Genomic DNA, 11065 nt, shown 5'->3' with positions numbered 1-11065 from the left:
GTCTTTTAGTGAGTTCCTGGCGAAACATAGCATTATAATATTGCTGAAACCAAGCTACAGTGCAGATATAGCCTAAATTGACTGTTACTTTGAAGAAAGTTTATTTTGAGTGTTTTTATTGGGTGTACCTGATATGGAGAAAGTTGGAGGGGGAAATGTTTAGGTGCTCATTAAAAGAACTCTGGAAGTTATTAAAATTTTTTATTGACATCATCAATTTGTCCTTTTTAAAATAAATATATTTCTTGACTTTTGGGAGATATCCTGCATTTAATTATACAACATTTTAAGTTACAAGATAGTAATTATGTTGGAATAACTGTATACTTTTAAGAAAAGTTGCATGATAGCTATAATTACTTTTTTGTTCCAACATTTTATTTAGTAATAAAGTTATTGCTATGGGAATAATGATTTATAACACTATTTTGTGACTGAGATTGCCAATCTTTTTTTTATTATCAGATAAAATGTTTCATTTTAATTCCTATCTTAATGGACAATGTAAGTTACAAATCCAATTGGATGAAGAAAAAAACAAGTAAAAATATTGAAAAAAGGCTTATTTAAACACTTTAGACTCTTAAATTTACATAATTCCTTATATTGAAAATTATATTAATTTCCAAATATTTTTCTATCTAAAAAGATAAGAATAAATGAATTTTTCTTTTTTTATTTTTTATTAAAAATTATCTGTTAGCCCTGCAAGTAAAGAATTTCTCAGTACCTACATTTTATAGTCTATTTGCTGATAAGCAAGGGGGTTAAAGTGAACTTTAAACCCATATCATTCTTATAAATGAAATTTTCTTGTAAAATTAAATTTATTTGCATTATGAAAATATATATATTTTTTATTTTGTTTTACATTCTCTACTTATTGACAATTGTTTTTACTGTGATATGCAGAGTGTTCAATATTGAATGGATAGTTTTTAATATAAAGTGAAGTTTATGCTGATCTTTCTTGAGGAAAGTTCATTCAGACTAAAGAACTATGATGTGTGAGTATAATGATAGAATAGGATGATGACAAACTGCAATAGATAACACTTGTTTTTGAGTTAAAATTCATCATGTATTGATATAACCTTAAACATAGTTTTGGCTTCTTGTTGTTGAATCACAAGCAAGAGAGTCTCTTCAGGTAGCTAAATCCCTATATCCATAATGTTAAGATTAAGTCCCCGACCCCCCCTCCCCAAATACGGGTATGCGGGAAAAATTTTCAATTTGTTGTCGTGACAGTCTCCCACACAGCCAGAGGTGGACGAAGAGTATGTGGCACACGCACCAGCCGAGAGGCCCAGGGAAGCCCCTCCATGGCATTTATTTCGAAATATAGTACTATTTTGGCAACAGCCTGGAGGTAATCGGGCAAAAATACAAAAGTAACAAATTTACCTCAAGAATTAAAACGTTTTACATGTATAATAGTTGTGATTATTCCGACTATTAACTAACAGGTGAAGTTAAACAATATCCATATCCATAATGTTAAAACTCATCCTTTTAAATTAAAAATGTAGGCTTGATATTTTTTCTAATAATAAAATTTAAGAAAATTTAAAATACCCTTTATAGTATAGTACCTTATTCTACCATATTATGTATCGTACCCTTTTAAGATTTTTAATTTAACCTTTTTAAGAATTTGTTTGAAAGATGCTCTTGCTTGGTATTTTACAAGGATTTCTGATACACCAAAAAATCAATACAATTATATTAATAAATAATTTTTAAATGATTGTTTAAGCAAAAGATTTTTTAAAAAATTAATCTAAATTATGTTAAAAATATTAGGTACCAAAAATCAGATTTATTGAAGCCAGTTCTGTTTGTGAAATTTGCAGTTTTGCGAAAAAAAACTTCCAACAGTAAGAGCAATGTTAATGGGGGATGCAAGGAGTTTTTAAAAAATCATAAAAATACTTCAAATGGATCTAAAACAAAAATGAAAAGTGCTTTAGAATTGTTTGAATCTGAACTGCATTCGGAAGCAAAAAGTGGGATCTGTGACTTTTGCAAAAAAAACTTTTAGTTTGGCATACTTTAGTGCATTAGTTTTAAAATTCTTTACTTCTTCAAGTCTTCTAAAAAAATTTTATTTCCCCATTTCTTCTTTTTTTTCCATTTCTCCTTTTTTTCAAATTCTTCAAAAAATGTATTTAAGTAAGATTTATACTTGCAACAGGTTGCTTATGAAAATTCGTGTAAAATGTGATTAAATTTTTCTGTGTTACCAAAGACTTTGTTTTAAACTACATTTTATGAATTTTTTGTCCGATTGTGAATTCGTTGATTTTTAAGTGACCAAAATATAAAAGAACAAACAATTTTTGTTATCAGTTACAACAAATACTACTGCACTTCTTATTTATAAGATTGTGTTCTTGTAAAAATGTTTACTTCATTCATGAGCACTTTGTATTTTAAAAATATGTATTATATATTTTTTGTTTTGTGTGTCATCTGTGATATTTTAAGATGTTTTTAATTATGTTATACTAGGTTGGTATTAGCTATTATAATTTTTAAAACTTAATAATGTATATTTTATATAAATTTATATTATTTTTTCTCATAATTTATAAATTTTGTCACACTTGAATTTGTTTTTATTGCAAGATATTAAGTTAAAAAAATATATATGTGATTATTTCTTTTTATGTATATCTGTGATTTCTAAAAACATGTGATAAAGTTTTTTTCATTTCATTTGTGTTCTATGCTTTAAGTGATTAAGAGTTAAGCATTGCTTTGTGATTTTAAGGTTAAAATATCAAAGCTAATCAAGGTGAATTTTTTATACTTATTTTAATTTAAAAATATTATTTTTTATTATTAAAATATTTATTAACATTTTTTGTCAAATTTACTTATTTTTAAAAACTTATTTTTCCACAACTTAAATGTATCTCTCTAATGGTTTTTCAAATGAGAACATGTTTCTCCCCTATCAGCATGGGGAGAAAAATAATAAAAAAAAAGTGGTAAAATTTAGATTTTTTTTTTCCTTGCATTTCTATTTCATGTTTTAGGTTAATGTAATTTTTTTTTTAAATTTTAAAGTGACTATCATATACTTATAATTTTTTTATTTATCATTATATTTTGAAAGTATTTATATTTATTTTTCCAAATTTACTTATTTTTAAAAATTAATATTTTTTTATGTGATATGTGTTTTTGTGGTCGTTTTTCCATGGGGGAAAAAATGCAGGTCAAAATGGGACTTTGTATGCCTATGCTGGCCAGTAAGTTAATCCTCTTTTCAATGTTTAATAACTTTGTCTAAATAGCTATTGAAAGTAATTGTGTGTGAAAAATTTCTAAGTGCCTGTTCATTGCATTTGTGATCAAAGCAATAGCTTAATAGTAGAGATCAGTATTTTTCAACTTGACAAAATAGTAATCAACTATGTGTAAAATTCTCATAACTAAATAGTTCTTTTCACAAAATCTCTTATACGTTTTGAATGTACATTTTAGCTGGTAAAATTTAAATTTTATTAACTAGTTAAACACATTATTTTGAGCACAACTCTTACTAACAAAATTTTAGCTTTGAGCTTGAATTGGGGTGTCCATGTGTGCTATTATATCCTCATATTAATTACAAAAACTCTAAACTTTATTTTTAACAAATTGCAATGCATGATGTGAAGAGTCTCTTATTTGTTTCATTTACAATTTGCATATTTTATAGCCAAGATAGTGGTTCAATAGTGGTCTGTGTTAGAAAAAAAAATATTAGCTCCTATTTAGATGAAGAAAGCATTTTTTAAATTTTTTTTTATTTTGATGCTGAACAAGCTCAGTGGTAATACACTCGACTCTTTTTAATTCAAACGTTGATAATTTGAACTATTGAGTATTTTGGTTAAGTGATCCATAAATACTTTACATTCTGTTTAAAATAGTATTTTTATAATTTATATATTTCAATGTTGAATACTATATCAAGAATCCTGTGATCAATTAGTCATGAAATTTAATTTGAAAAATCTTGTTTTATGATATATTGTGTAGATTTTTTTATATTGTTTTAAAAACTCATTGTGTTTTATATATATTTCAATTTTTATTGCATTAGGTGACTATTAATTTATTTGTACTCGTATATTGAAGCTGTGTATAATGCACATGTTTAAATTATATTCTATCTCTAATAAAGCTATCAGTATAATCATATTTTTTTACCTTTTTTTCACTTCAGTTAAGTTTATTCTTAAGAAAGTTAATATTTTTCGGTAGTTTTTACTAATAAATTTCTTAAATTTAATTGTGATATATTACTCTGAAGTTGAATTTTGGTGGCATTGGAGCAAAAATTTAGTAGATTTTAGTACTTGCTATCTTGATCAACCTCCAATCAACACCTCATGAAATAAACATTTTGAATCTATTTCTAAAAAATTTTCATGTCAATGGAATAATTAGTATAATTATCATACTAAATTTATTGCATATTCAATTTAAATCTGATTTTATAAAATTTGTGAGAGTTTTTTAAAGTTTAATTTGTGATAACTTCCTTAATAATTATGACTGGACTATATTTTTTTTATCAGTAATTCTCTTCGAAATCCTTTTTTAATGATGTATCACAAAATAAACTATTTTATTTGCAAATTCAAAAGTAATGACTCAATTCGTTGATTTTTCTTTACCAGATTAGGTTTGGGTGAAATTAATTGTGCATGCATTTCTCATTTTTTTTTTTTTTTGTAATTCTTTCAGCTTTTTAAAGAAAATAATAAAAAGCGGGACTTTATGTGGGGCCCTAAGTATCATTATGAATAGTAATCGGTTGCAAAATAATTACATATAGCATAGTAATAGATAATAACTAATATAAACTATAAAATAATAACAAAAGAGACCATACATTTACATATTTTTGTATTTTTTTCCAATGCAATACATGGCAGAAAATAAACCAAATGAACATCTTTAGAAGGACAAGAAAAAATATAGCAAATGGGTATTTCTGATTACACAACGTTGGAATTAATCACTAATCTATAAAATCATGGCTGATTTAAACTGTAAAAGTTTATATAGCTACACTTTAATTTGCAATATCCAATAAGAAAAGTTAGATATTCTTGTACTGTAATTGTGTTGTTATATTGAACTGTATAACACATTTGTTAACTAGTGTATGTTAGAACTCAATTTTCGGAAGGAGTTGCAAACAAGGAGGCTTTGCTCAAAGATAATCTTTTTTTTTTCCTTCTACGTCTGGGAAAGACTAGCGACCAGATTTTCTCTCTAGTAGCACAATACAGTTCAAATCAGTTTAAAAAAAATTATCAACTCGAATTTCATATTACTAAGGACCGAACATAATAAGCAATAGTCAATGTTCATAAAGTTTATCTTTGTACTCAGTGGGCTGTTGAAGGAAGAAGAGGCAGCGATGCGGTTTAGTTGCCCCCCTTCCCACTTCTCTAAATCTATCAGGGATCTTTTAATATCCGTGATAGATTTAGAGACAGATTTAAGATCCGTGATAGATTTCTAGTCTTTAGACTAGACCTTTAGTAGACCTTAAAAAGTCACATAAAGCAAAGAGAAGTTTCACTCTTTATCATTTGTTTTTATTTCATTGCAGATATTAATCTATTTACAGGGACGAGATGGCTAAAGTTATCAGCATCCAGCTTTAGCTAGTTCAATACGTTCATTTCCAGAAATGTCGTTCTGCCATTCGAGGCAAAGAAAAGCTTGCCTTTTCCAATAATTGGGAATTTTGATCAAATATACTTATTTTGAAGGGATTTTAAATATCGACTATGTCAATCTTCATCTATCAAAAGGTACCTCAATGTAGAATTGAAGTTAACATGTCTTATATACAAGGGAATTGATATTTAATATTTATAGTGGTAGTTACGCCACAGTACTCCCCTTCCAGAATTTTATCTGTGATTGAATTTGATGAACAAATACCACTAGTTGATTTATGCCGTTCTTTTTTATTTACTTTTTGCTCATTATATTTTTTCTTCATTTTTTGCTTATAGCATTTCGCTCATTGTTTTTTTCTTATCTTCAATGTTGTTTATTGACCGGGAGACTTTTTTTCTTTGAGCAGTATATTTTTAAGTAAATCAACTGTTTAATGTGGATCATCCATCAATGTTGGCAAGTACATATCACGTCTGCAGGTCACCATTGACAGGGATTTTAATTATTGACTTTGTCAACCTTCATCTATCAAAAGGTACATCAATATAACATTAAATTTAACATGTCTTATATACTAGTGAATTAGTATTTAATATTTATAGAGGTTGTTACGCTAAAATTTCAGATTCCGAGATTTTAATCTCTTGACCCATTAGTACCCCTTTTGTTACAAAGCATACCACCGTTTTCAAATACAAATCCAAACTAAGATTGATAGTAAGACTTGCCTGGAGATGATTTAACCCTTTGGCTACTAACGGGACTCATTTGTCCCAACAAATGTTTAAAAATTACTAATGGGGAGATAAGCACTAAGAAACTCATTGTAATATGTCCCAGTCGTAGAGTCGAACCAGGTATACGGGTTTCATGTGTCAAATATCCCCTAGATGGCGCTAAAGAGTTTCTTGCATGAAATAGCATTGTGATTTTGCGCTGGGACAGATATATCCCACTATTATTCTTCATTGGGACAGATATATCCCACTCGTATTCTTCATTGGGATTGTTATGTCCATTCATATTTTCTCAAATGAACATAGAAAAAAGAACAAATATGAGTTGTCCAATGTGTAATGTCAGGTTATGCAAAGATTGCTTCACCCTCTAAAAAAAAAGTCCATATAATGAATTTTTCGGTAATGATAGATGTGCTTGTAGTAAGTCGATCACTACAGGTGGGACATATGTATCCCACCATTAAGTACGGCCGGGACATATCAGCCTCTAAATTGATAACCGAAATCAGAAAAATCCCAAATACTAAATTTGCCTTATTTGTGACCTATTTTGTCCTTTTGAATAATAAACGGGACAAAAGAATCATTTTTTGAAATTCGTAGTCAAAGGGTTAAATTGAAATTTATGGTACAGAGTTTCCAACTTCTCCACATTGAGTGAAGTTTTAAGGAAAGCTCTGCACAACGAGCTTAGTGTTAGCCCATCCTCTTCCCTAAACACAACTATTTTTGGAATTTGGGGGCAAATGGAATCCGCATCTTTCTAATGATTATTTGTGATGAAAAGGTCAAATTTAAGCGGAAATAATGTTAGCTTCGTTTTAAAAATTTTTTCTTAATGTAACAAATTACTTATCTTCTTAGGTTGACAGTACAAAAGAGCATTGTTTAAGCATACAGTTCAAAAGGAATTTGTAGATTAATTACTTATTCGCCCAATTTAAAAGAACCTTATATGCTTCAAATGCTCTTCATGTTGGGTTCTTTAACTATTGTAAACTCTGGTGGTGCTGTGTAAAAATCATACCCTTCTAGATATTGGATTCACAGGATAATACTGATACAAATTAAAGCATTCCAATTTTTGTAATGTTCAAAATGTATTATAATAATTTAAAAACCACTAAATAAAAATAATCGTACAATGTTGGTTTAACGCTAAAATTAATTAGCATGATTACCTTACAAGTAAGTGCTGTCTATAAGTTTTTAAAGAATTTAATGAAATGTTAGTAATTTCGTTTTGAAATAACAGGCTTCTCCTTTGCGCTATTTAAGATCTGAAGTGATTCGTTTAGAGTTTTCGCACCCTTCACTCCATTAAATGTACTATAAAGAGAATTTTTCATATATTTGGTTTTAAGGCATATTGTATATCCTTTAAGATTTCAAATTGAATAAAAATTAAACAAAAAGTAATAAAAAAAATAACAGCTCCATACTATTCACTGTAATGTGAAACTTAATGGTGACAATAATTGCCGAACTTTGTAACAGAATTGAAATTTATTTCTCGATATGCTGAATATAATGTAATAACATATCTCGAATTTGTGTATTAATTTTTTAATTATATATTCGTGTTTTCTAATGTGGTAACTTATTGGTCAAAAGGTTCTTATATTCATCTTTAAAAAGAATTTAACTAAGAGAAAAATCAAAATTTCTTTATTATTCGAATTTATTGTTGACCCCTTTGGAGGCATCCTCCTTTATGAAAACGCGGGTCAAGTTTACAAAATAAAAAGAGCGCTTTAAACTCCCAGCTACCTTCCTATGGAGACAAGATTATTGCCTTTCTTTTGCATGCGTAGAAAGGTATAAAATGCATTGTATATACAGGTATAGGACAAAATAATAGGAACACCTGTGAAAAAATGAAAATATTTTATTAATAAGGAGTTGGGCCACCTTTGGCCTGAATGACAGCTTGCATTCGACGTGGGGTTCACAAATAAAGATCTTGAACAAAGTTCATTGGAATTTGCAGCCATTTCTCTTGCAGGGCTGTCTCGAGTACAGAGAGTGTGCGTGGAGGAGGAAACCGAGCACAGACTTATTTCTCCAAAAAACCCCACAAAGGGTCAATGATATTGAGATCAGGGGACTGACGACACCACGTTAGAAGGTCCACTTTATCATTATGCTCATTTAACCATGTTTGAACACAGTGAGACATGTGAACAGGGGCGTTATCATCTTGGGACACAGAACGTTCTCCCGGAAAGAGAGTATAAAGCATAGGGTGAAGATGATCTGCAAGAATGCTTTAGTAATGGTCCCCTTTGACCACCCCCCTCAATCCACGGACAGATATAGCGCCCCACACCATAACAGAACCATTTCCATGTTTCACGGTTGGAACCAGGCAGTCAACATGAAATGCTTCTGCCGGCGTTGGCCACACGAACACACGTCCGGTGGTCGGGAATAGTGTTAAAGAGGATTCATCAGACCAGATGACTTGTTCCCATTGCAGTTGTGTGCATTTTAGGTGATCTTGGCACCACTATAGTCTCTTCAAAGCATTCCGCGCTGAAACTAACGGTTTTGGAATAGCTACTCTGCCATGAATGTTAGCAGCATGCAACTCCCGTTGAATAGTTTTTATGGATACAGGGTTCTGAAGGTGGGTATTCATCTCGGATGTTATCACCGACAGTGTAGTCTTGCGTTTTCGAGCGTCTATCCTCTTCAACACCCGTCTATCATGGTCTGACAACTGCCGCTGTTGTGCCTCGCCGAAGACACCTTACCCAACTTTGTGTATGCCGACAGAGTCCTTGATTCAATGGTCCTTGAAACACCTACAATTTTCGCTGTTCTGGACACGGACGCTCCAGCCAGGCGAGCTCAAATTATCATGCCTCTTTTAAGGTCAGAGAGGTCGGACATAATCTCGTTTTGCTAGAAACAGATTTTTTTCATGCAAATCTCACACTGCCAAATGCTAGCCTTCATCACCACTAGGTGGCACATTCTTGCGACGCGTGCCTGCCGCTTATTGGACGATCGAGAACGACTCCATTCTTTCACAGGTGTTCCTATTATTTTATCCTATACCTGTACATCATTGATGTTTTTTTAAAAAGTAAAGTACAATTGTCCGGTATTCCTGACACTGATAATTTTTTTAAGTGTAAGAGTCATTGCCCGATATTTCCTACACTGATTTTTTTCTTCTAAATTGTGTATAATTCATTGCTACCTCTAAGCACTGAATACAATAATAGAAAATAAGTGAATGAATGTAATAATAGAAGATGAAAATTATTATAAAGTGTAGTTAGCTCGAAAGGTGGAAATGCTTTTCAATGCATTTATTATTAGAAACGTAATGTTTTATTTTCGACTTCCAAATTCTGAAATCTTAAATAAATTTTATGTGTTTGTTTCAGAAAAAATTTCTATATTTATCCCATTCCTTTCTTCCTCCACAAAACATATGAATTAGTTCACTCCAATAGGGAGTAGTCTTGGAATTAAAGGAGTAACGCTGCACGCATGTTGTTTTTGTAATCTTGAGACCCGAAGGTATCCTTTTCCTTCTTCTGTATTTCTTACGTTTTCTTTCCATCAGACTTTGATTAAAACACCGTTTGATCATCTTACTTAAAGTTTGTATAACTATGATTTACGTTTAGCGCAGTATAGCCAATTCCTGCCTTTGTACAGTTAAACTCGATTTTCGTGACTCTCAAAAGAAAGTTAAGTACTAAACTCTTGAAGATATGCTCTTCAATATAATAATTCTTATATTAATGAAATTATATTTTTAAGCATTATTTTTTTTAAAAAAAAGAGTTATAAAATCTAATAAGAAATGAAATTTTAAAAAAAAAAAAACGGTCGTTAAAAAAAGAGCATTTTTAAAATCGTTTTCTAATCTGAAATTTTAAACTTTTGATCTTAAACAGCTGCTGTCACCAATCGTAAGCATTCATAAAACATTAACTTTTCCAATCTATAATACACAGGTTATAAGAATAAAATAGTTAAACAGAATAAACGTCTTAAAATGAAATAAAAAATAAGTTAAAAAGATTTGCAAGAAAGGTGAAATTTCAAAATCGTTTTTTAATTTTAAATTTCTAACTTTAGTTTTTAAAAAGTTGTTAAAGCAGATTTTTTTTAAAAATTTTTATAACCGTCGTTAAACAGCCAACCCAATTTTTGAGCTTACAATTGCTAATGTTCAACTCCGTTGCCTTGTGATTTTGAACCCAATCCAGAAGAGAACTGGATGAAATTTAGGGAGAAATTTGTCTTCGTGGACGACTTTTCAATGGAATTAACCCTCATTTGCGTTACATGTAGAGGAAAACCACGAAACTCTTCCATGGTTAGCCTGACGGCAAGAGGACTCTAATCCATAATTCGTCTACCACTGAGTATATTTTACGTCAGCTCTATACTTGGTGTGAGCCGGGTGCGGAATTCGTTTCAACCAGTTATCGCTGGGATTCGAACCCGAGGCACCACCTCATAGGGAGACGAGTGTTCTTCCCCCTAATACAACACGAATCTGTAAACGCCGATTATAAATATTTACAAAAACTCTTTTTAATATTTATTTTAAGAAATATACTAAAATAAGTTTCCAGATTTTTCTCAACCGTATGTCC

The sequence above is a fragment of the Parasteatoda tepidariorum genome, chromosome 1 (genome assembly GCF_043381705.1).
Source record: "Parasteatoda tepidariorum isolate YZ-2023 chromosome 1, CAS_Ptep_4.0, whole genome shotgun sequence".
Taxonomy (NCBI): Eukaryota; Metazoa; Arthropoda; class Arachnida; order Araneae; family Theridiidae; genus Parasteatoda; species Parasteatoda tepidariorum.
This window is presented reverse-complemented; position numbering follows the sequence as displayed.